The sequence below is a fragment of the Ooceraea biroi genome, chromosome 14, assembly GCF_003672135.1.
Source record: "Ooceraea biroi isolate clonal line C1 chromosome 14, Obir_v5.4, whole genome shotgun sequence".
NCBI classification, from domain to species: Eukaryota; Metazoa; Arthropoda; class Insecta; order Hymenoptera; family Formicidae; genus Ooceraea; species Ooceraea biroi.
In genome coordinates this window covers 4,157,802-4,166,679 of record NC_039519.1, presented here as the reverse complement: position 1 = coordinate 4,166,679, position 8,878 = coordinate 4,157,802, and the positions used below count along the sequence as shown (strand labels likewise).

The window sequence follows — 8,878 nt, the reverse complement described above, 5'->3', positions numbered from 1 at the left end:
CCAAATACAGAGCATTACTTTTGAACCGTCAATATTGCGTCTCGGAGTGGATGTTGATGGTTCGCCTGGATCCACCCATGATTTTCTGCGTTTCGGATTATCAAAATAGATGCACTTTTCATCCCCAGTAACAATCCGAGACAAAAGACTCTTCTTTTTTTGCCTGGCGATCAACGAAATGGTTCGCAACGGCACTTTCCGATAATTGATGTCGAACCAATTTCCCTTCTTTCTGAATTTTTCCCATTTCATGTAAATGTTTCGTAACTGTTGTACGATCAACATTTAATGCTCTGGCAAGTTCTGAAGTGGATCGTGTTGGATTTTCGTGCAATAATGCTTGCAAATCTGTATTTTCAAGCTTGCTTGGTTGTCCCGAGCGTTCTTTGTCCTTCACATCAATATCACGACTTTTAAAGCGTCTAAACCAGTATTCACACGTCTTAATTGATGGGGCAGAATCACCATAAGTTTCCACAAGAATTCTATAACCGTGAGCCGCAGTTTTCTTTTGATTAAAAAACAAAAGCAACGCATGTCGAAAATGCTGTTTCGGAAGTTGCATTTTTACGATGATATAAACAGGACTGTTATCGCATCTATTGCTACAATGCTACCAAATGTCATGGATAATGTCAAGACTGTAAGAAAGAACAGTTATCGGAAACAGCTATTGGAACAAACTGACACTACAGCCATCAGTTGCAAAACCCTCAAAACTAAATCACACTCCTAATACTAACAAGATTATCTCTGATGTATCTACTGTACGTCTGAAGATTTTCAAGCTTGAAGCAATTACACATCTAACAACCAGAGCTTTCGCCTTGCCTGTATCTCGATGCTTGAGTGGCGTATCTTCAACGGTGCTTCATCGTGAATGCGAGGGATGATCGATACAAATAAGTGTCAGGAGAATCCAGCAACTATAGATTATCCGATGCGATTTGTTCCCTCGCCTCTGCCGACGCCAACAAAATTGCCCAACGGCGTCTGGTCGATACGTGAGAGCGATAAGCATTCGCGACTTCTCTCCTCTTATCAACGAAACTTCAGGCGTGTTACCTGCGCCGGCGTTTCAATTTCCGAGTGACCCAATTTCGCAATCCGGCGTACGGCCCCATGTGCGTGCACACGCGTGCAATTGCTCGCAGGCACCATGGCTCGTCCACACTTTGACGTTTTTTTCGCGTGCCCCATGAGTGCCGTAATCAAACTCGCTCGACTCGGCGCGTTGCGGGCTGCAGCGGCGGCACTTTGTCTCGAGTGTCACAATCGAGGTGCTAATGAACGCTTTCCACGTCTTCGCCGGAGTCTTTAGCGAACTCGCAGTCAATTTTTATTTAGGAATTCACCGGACGAGAGGGAGAGAGAGAGATAAGAAGAACGATGCACCCCCCCGTTTCTGCACACCATGCGCTTTTGCTTGGACTTTTAAGTAAATGTCCTTCGCCGCAAACCTGCATGCCTCAAATCTGCATATTCACAGAGTGAAAAGCAAATAAAGAAATTACCGTAAATCTTGCTCACACTTCCCTTATCGCTACTTAATGTAGCGTTAAGTGCTAAACATTATTACCATGCCTTGATAAGCTACGTGTTACGTCACGCGCAGTGAGATTAAAAAGTAGCTTCCTGGGTATTCCTTGCATGTAATGTATGTCAATATTTTGCGCATGATGCAGCAGATATCTTTTTTACCTTTTTATTTTGTGGAGATTACAATTCTGTGTAAAAACATCTTTCTTTTCAATTACTTTATTTCTTCTTTTCTCTCCTAATATCGTTTGCTGAAGTGGCAATCTTTAGCTGTAAATTGTTTTGCGTAATTTACAGGATAAAGTAAATAAGGCGGACTAGTTTAAAAAAGTGTATCGTTGTGAGATCTTAACATGTGGCACTTCATTCCACCTCTCGCTTCCGGGATTCAGGTATTTATCGCAGAGGGCAAGCAGCTTTTGTATCTCTTCGTCGAAGGAGATCATTGTATTCCTACGCTAGTCTTTCGTAAGTCGAAACTTTCAGTTTATTTTTCGCCATTTGAGAAACTCAGCGGCAGTCCAGCAAAAAAAGTTTTATTGCTCAGGAACCTATGGTACTTGATCTGAAATCTCGTCTGATCTCAAATACAAATTATACGCCGAACCATGGTCGACCACTCCTCATAAAACTTTTCAGGGGTTCAGTAGGTAGGAAGTATCATCGTGAACTAAAACAAGAGTGCGACAGTCGCGAGGGACCGTCAGGGATTTTCTGGGAGAAATTCGTGCTTCCAGGAAGATAACATTTTTAAATGCTCGCGAAAGCATCGATCTATCATCCTGCTCCATCGATTATTCTTCATGACGCATCAAATGATGCCCCATCATCCAAGACTCCGCAGTGTCGTCGTCTCCTTTCGTCGCGCGGGTACGCTTTGAAAGCGCCGACAAGGAGCAACATTTACGAGACATTCTCGTGCGTCAGCAAGAGAGAAAGAGAGAGAAAAAAGAGAGAGTAACGGGGAGTAAAAAATCGAGAAAATTCTCTATCGCGTTCGCGTACGCGATCGGAGTGGCACTCGCGCTCACGCGTGTTCTCGCCCTCACGCGTGAATGCTTCGTGGCGAGTGGCGTGCGATGCGTGTGTGCACATGCCGATCGCGCTGCGTGCCTGCATGAATGCTCGCTCGAGCATTAGCGGCGCGTATAAGCGCGCAACGAGTGTAAGTAGGCCACGGTGCTTTCACACGATAAGACCTTATCAGAGGCGTACGCGTACGCCTTTGGCTCGTATCGTGCGTGCCTCCCTCCCCCGTTCCTTGCCGCCCCGTGAAACTCTAACTGCCTCTTCACGATCTCGTCAGCCCTCTTCCGACAGCTCTTTCCCCCGCGCGCTCTCCTTTTTCATCCAGGAATTCTCCTGAGCGCTCCTCTCGGCTGGCAGTATCAGGAGATTATCCATTTGCTGGCGTACATGCAGTGGGGTATATCAGATATTTTTCTCGGCGCGTGTGCGGCAATCCTCGTTATCTGTAAAATTCTCGCGACGAAATTAGCGTTTCCGCGGTAAGATAATGTCCTAGAGTCGTAAAGCGCATTTATCTTTAGATTACTATATTTAGTTTGTGAGTGCAATGTGTGGAGCGATACGTTTAGTAAGCTTCTTTTCGCGGCTAGTATCATAGCTATTAATGGAATCGCAATTGTTTCAGATTTCCGATAGAAGAAGTGGTTGAGGGATGCTTCGCGACGTTTGCATGTTTCTCGGGAATAAGAGAAACTGTAGTTTATTAATTTATCAAATTTATTATCTTGTTACATTTATAGATGTATGTTTTACTAGATTATATTGCAAAATCTGTATAGATGATGTTTAGAATGTTATTTTATTGGATACACAATGTTCCCAACTGAAGTCTGAAAAAAACACGGCATTTATAGCTTGTAACAAGAATTTCGGAACTATGAGGCTACTCATCAGTGTCACTCACAAAAGTTCACTTTTACGAGATGAGAGGAAAAAAAGTAGTGTGACTGAAAAGAATCTAGAGTAGAAATATTACCGCTTATTGTTACACAAAAGGGTAAATTTACGGTAGAGAAACGATTTTCTTTGAATACCGAGTAGAGCTGTCCTACTTCTATACCTGTCTCTACCCTCATAATTTGAATTTATAAGGTCGGAGGAGGGTTTACAAAAGGCTTGAGGTCATCGTGTAACTGCATTTCTTTCAGCGCTCCCACTACTGATTTTTTATTCGAGCGTTTATCTTTCAGCGGAAGTGTGTTTGAACAAAATCATGCAAGGAAAGAAGGAGAAAAGTATTTCGACGAAATGTGCGAAATTTGCAATGTTTATTCTAAGATATAATTCAATTTATTTTAACACGGTTCGAAGTCGACTATCTCGGAGTAACTTGGTCTTTTTTACGATATACGTAGAAAGTTAATTAATGACTAATGTAGTCAGTTAATTAATTTTAACATTAATTACTGACAAGTTATTAATAATAACTTGGAAAGTTAGTTGACTTCCTGAAATTTCCTGAGTATTTTACGTGAACTTTTACGTATACGGAAACAAACTCTTATCTATTTTTCCCGCATCTTTCAAAATCTTTGCCTTCTTGAAGTAAAATCTCTTTCGCCAAAATTGGAAAAGGTCAATTTTCAACCGCGGTGATGCCAAAGTTTCCGGATTATGGGCGAATTAACAACGAGCAATTTCAGAAAACTGATTTCCTCGACCGCACGCTGCTCACACACGCAGGTGCAAGCGGCAATCTGCTTTGCATTATTTCATAACATTTATATACGAGAGAAATTTTCTTCGCACGAAGCGTCGCTTACGAGCGTGACGTGAGATTTTCTCCGCGTGTCACGTCCCTGGATCGCATGGGGACGCGTTAACGCGACGTACAAATAACAATGTGGAGACCTTGAGACCGCAATGGTGCAAGGCATCGAGTGTAAAACATTCGCATAACGTTATGACGTTACATAATGATTCGTAATACACGGATGCGATATCGCGTCTGCGACGATACCGGCGCGTTCGCGCGCTTTCCGAAGCGGGTGAAATAGATCTAGGAATTGTCTAGGAAAAGGCAAGAAGAAGGTGCTACACGTGCGTGCGCGAGTGTACGTGCGTTCCAATAAACGTACGTTTACTCGCGCCTCAAGTCAAGGTAAAAAGGCTTGCGGTGATCGATTTATCGCAGCAGACGTTTATCGCGCTGCCGCTCTCGAAATGTCAACAATTAGCGCGCGATCGCGCCTTCTAATAAAGAAAGCGATCCCACCTAATCTTGAGTATGCACTATGCGTGCCACAACAATAATCGATAGCGTATTCGCCACGTGTCGCGGCGGTGTTACGACACTCGAGCGCTCGGTAAATATCTTTTTATCTGAACGTAATCGGCAACGCGTCTCACAACCGTGGCGAACACGTGGAGTAGCGTAACAGTCGACTAACGAAATGTTACATTTTCCCGGGTTAGCGCATTTTATATTTTATATTTCATATATTTTATATATATTTCATTTCTGAGTTTCTTTCCTTCTTTCTCTCGTTCCGCCAGCAGCGGCATTTCGAAAGCGCCGTTCCGAAAATATCTCTCTGAAATCATTTAACGAGGCGGCATTTCCCGAACGCGCGATCGCGCTCGGCTCGAACCTTTCCTTAGACGTCGTCATCGCCGTCATCGTCGTTGTCGTTGTCGTTGTGTGTGCCGCACGTTCAAGTGTTACCCGCGATTTTACGTCACTCGCGATAATTTTATAGCCGATGCGTAGTCGTGGTATACCTCGCGCGCAGTTTCCTCGAATACTTTCTAGAAACGTAAAGGGAATACAAGCGCGATACACAATAGCGCGTTTCGTATTATGGAGCGCATCGCGGTTGCGCTGCGATATAATAAACGTTAAACCGTATAAAGAAAGAAAAAGAAAAAGAAGCGCAATCGCGTCGTTTCCGAAAGAGACCGGAAGTGCAAGCAGGAAAGGAAAGCAGGCGACGTTGGGAGACCAACGTGAATAAACGTGGACGCGAATTTATCAATTGTGAGATTCTCAAGTGCCGGCCAGGCACTCGCGCCGCACAAATGAATCATATTTCGCTGGGATCATATCTAATCCCTGTCTCATACACGTTCCATGGATGAGATTACGGTGGCCGGTTATGGATGTGATATACATGAGCCGTACTCGATCGCTATCCGCCTTTCCTGCGCGCTCTGATCGTCTTGATGCGTGTTTTATTGCACACGTATAGTTTTTGTAGTTTTTCCGAGTACGCACCCTCAGAAAGGATTTCTGATAACAAGACGAAAAATATTCTTGACTAATTTAATCGTATTACAAGTATAAAAAATGTGAAAATTAAACAATTTTTAATTTAAATCAGTAATTTCTATTCTTCTCTCTCGAATTAAATAAGATTGTCTTACTGTCTCGAGACAAGAGTAACATGTACAAATTTATGCTTATATATTCTTCTATGTAGAATAATTTGATATTAGCGCCACTTTATAGTAGGCTTTGTCCATGTCGACGCATCATTTTCTCACAGTCGCTCGTTGACTCGGCGCTTCTGCGTCCTTTATTCCGATAAAACGGCCAATATTTATGTGTTGCAATCGAAAATCGGGAAAGTGTTTCTGTTATTTACAATGCAAGAAATATTAAAAGATATGGAAATGTAAGTAAGTATATACAATATACTTACTTGAGAAATAAGATTCGAGATAAGACATTTCCACTTATTCATTGTAAATAACAGAAACACTTTCCCGATTTTCGATTGCAACACATAAATATTGGCCGTTTTGTGCAGATTCTACAAATTCTCTTAGAAGAATAGAATAAGATGTCTTTTAGATCTCACAATATTCTGAAATCAAGAATATTTTGAACTTGCTACAAATTTTTACCTAAATCCTTCTGAGAAAATTAATGAGATAGCACCAAGATTATTTGAATCTAGATTTTAGAATTTTCTACTCAAGATTAAAATATGCTTCTTTTCAATAATAAATATGATTGTCGCTATAGCGATCTTATTTTATGATAGATTAAAGAGTAATAGCATTAAGTCCAGAAATCTTTTCTGTGGGTGCACGGCAGTTAAAATTAATATCTCGCTGTTAATAAAATCGTAATTAATTACACCGAACATGCTCATTAAATATCAAGCTATCGTTATTACTATTATTATTTTAAAAAATCTGAGCAAGAGCTATAAATGACTGCACGATAGAAATGATTGAAATAGTTTTTCCGCGCTCGGCAAGTGATTCGACATTTGTTTCCAATATTGGCTCTCCTCTCTTGTCCTTGCCACTTAAATGCAGCCGGCTACGAGCGATGCCGCACGATTGCGTCAACGTCTCTAACCGTTTCCATCGGCGTACAAACTGTCGTTTCAGAAAGACGGCCGCTTATGCAATCCTGTCGTTGTTTTTTTTCCTATTTTCCTGCGGCGGAGCGTGCGCGTATTCTTCTTCTTTGGAAAGTCCGAGGCCTCGGCATATTATCCGGCCGGCGCGTACATGGTAAACGAGACCTTATCGTACGTCGCCGACGCGCAGATCCGCGCGCGGCCGCGGCGCGGTCCACGCGCGGCAGGAGCGTTTCGCGAGAGCTTTCGCGATCGTGTGCCGTTCACCCGATCCCGTCGGCAACCACGCAGCAAGAATTTGCATTGATGCAATTGACAGGAATAATTAGCAACGCGCGTCTCCGAACGTTCCCGGAAAACCTCAGTGAAGAAGCGATCAAGACTGATCCATCGTATTCCTCCTAAGGACGCGGATTTCGCTTTCCTTCCCATAGCTACTTCCAGCAGCGGCACCTCTCCGCTGCGCTGTTTTACGATCGGTTTTTGCGACGAGCTCGAAAACTCCCGCGGACTACATAGATCTCGATTACATTTCGACGAATGGGAGCGCGAGCGCGCGGCGCATTTCTGTGAACCGCTGTACGTGCAAAGTAGAAGGTTACGCATGACATCAGCCGCCGGAGCCATTACTACACTCTATTACTTCGTTCTCCGCGATGATAGCACAATCGCATTTTCTTCTATTACCGAGAGTACGCGCGCGATTGCCGATTGGTCCACGCCGGCGATTCGACGAGGAATCGCCGATGGAACGGCATGATGGCAGAGCCGCGACGACACGCGCGTGTCCGCTTACACGCGAGCGGACACTCCAAGGTAATTCGAATCGTCGCGCTTTTGCGCGAATTGCGAATAAGTTCTTATTGACTGCAGTAAGAAGAAGGAATCCGCGATAAGAACCCGCGGATGCGAGTGTGCGCATGCATATGCGACATTTCTTCTTCTAATAAAATTGCATAACGATATCAGCGTGCCAGCTCTGCCCACGTTTCTTCGGGCGGGAATTCTAATGGCTGGTGAAAGAAGACTGAGGCACAGTTGAACTGCCACTTTCACGCAAACGTGGGTTTCCACTATTGCACTATTGCGTGATGAATGTCTGTTGAAAAAAGCAGAGTAATGTGAATTGACAAGTTTTGGGCGCGACTAGTTTAAAATAATAGTAGAGGAGAATCCCCTATTATGAGATATGCTCCTAATATGAGATAATGGGGTTTCTGCTAAACTAGTGAGCACCATCTGTTAGTTCCACCATGAACTTATTACTCTTGGTGTAAAATGTATTTAGTGAAAAATTCATTGTTCGTTATTGCGTTTAGCTTTTGCAAGAAAAGGTTTGTGAAATTGTAAACATGTCAAAGGAACTTAAGGTAAGTCTTTAAACCTTGTTTATTACATAATAAAGAAATGGTTGGCAATAAATTCAGTATGCAATGATAGAGTAGAATCGTAGTAATAGGAAAATAGGCGATTTGTTGAATTGCTTAATTGTAGAGGTTAGATTTCATGATCGCGGAACCGCTAGGCGTGTGGCTCGTATAATGAGATATTCAGGGTACTCTTAATATGAGATAATTATTGCTCGAATATGAAGATTATGTAGTATAATAAAAAGAAAGAAAATACTACTTAAGGTTAAAGAAAAGTTAATACGAATTTATATTACGAATTTTTGTGTATTTAATTTTTATAGAATCTGACTATGGAGGTTAGAGAAACGAGGAAGCGTCGACAGTGGAATCGTGAAGATTTGGCGAAGGCTGTGGCAGCAATATTTTTATAAAACTATCTAATAAAGTTTTTTACTTGCAATACTGATGTATTTTGCACTTTTAACACCGATTTCTCGAGGTATCTTATATTAGGAGCACACTTTCTCGATCCTGAGTAAAGCTCTTTTTTCAAATTTGTTTAATTTTCAGAAAAAATAATATTTAAATTCGATTTTTCATTTGACCAACCTAAAGTTTATTAAATTCTCTTCAAGATAACGTATT

The 8,878-nt window shown here is 42.3% G+C and overlaps 1 long non-coding RNA gene across 1 annotated transcript; it reads left to right on the top strand.

The window, feature by feature from the left end:
- Positions 1 to 1,778: 1,778 nt before the first annotated feature.
- On the top strand, positions 1,779 to 3,344 carry LOC105286336. The gene is made up of 2 exons (XR_895220.1): positions 1,779 to 3,047; positions 3,194 to 3,344. It is a non-coding gene; the product is annotated as an uncharacterized LOC105286336 (long non-coding RNA).
- The last annotated feature ends 5,534 nt before the right edge of the window (positions 3,345 to 8,878 follow it).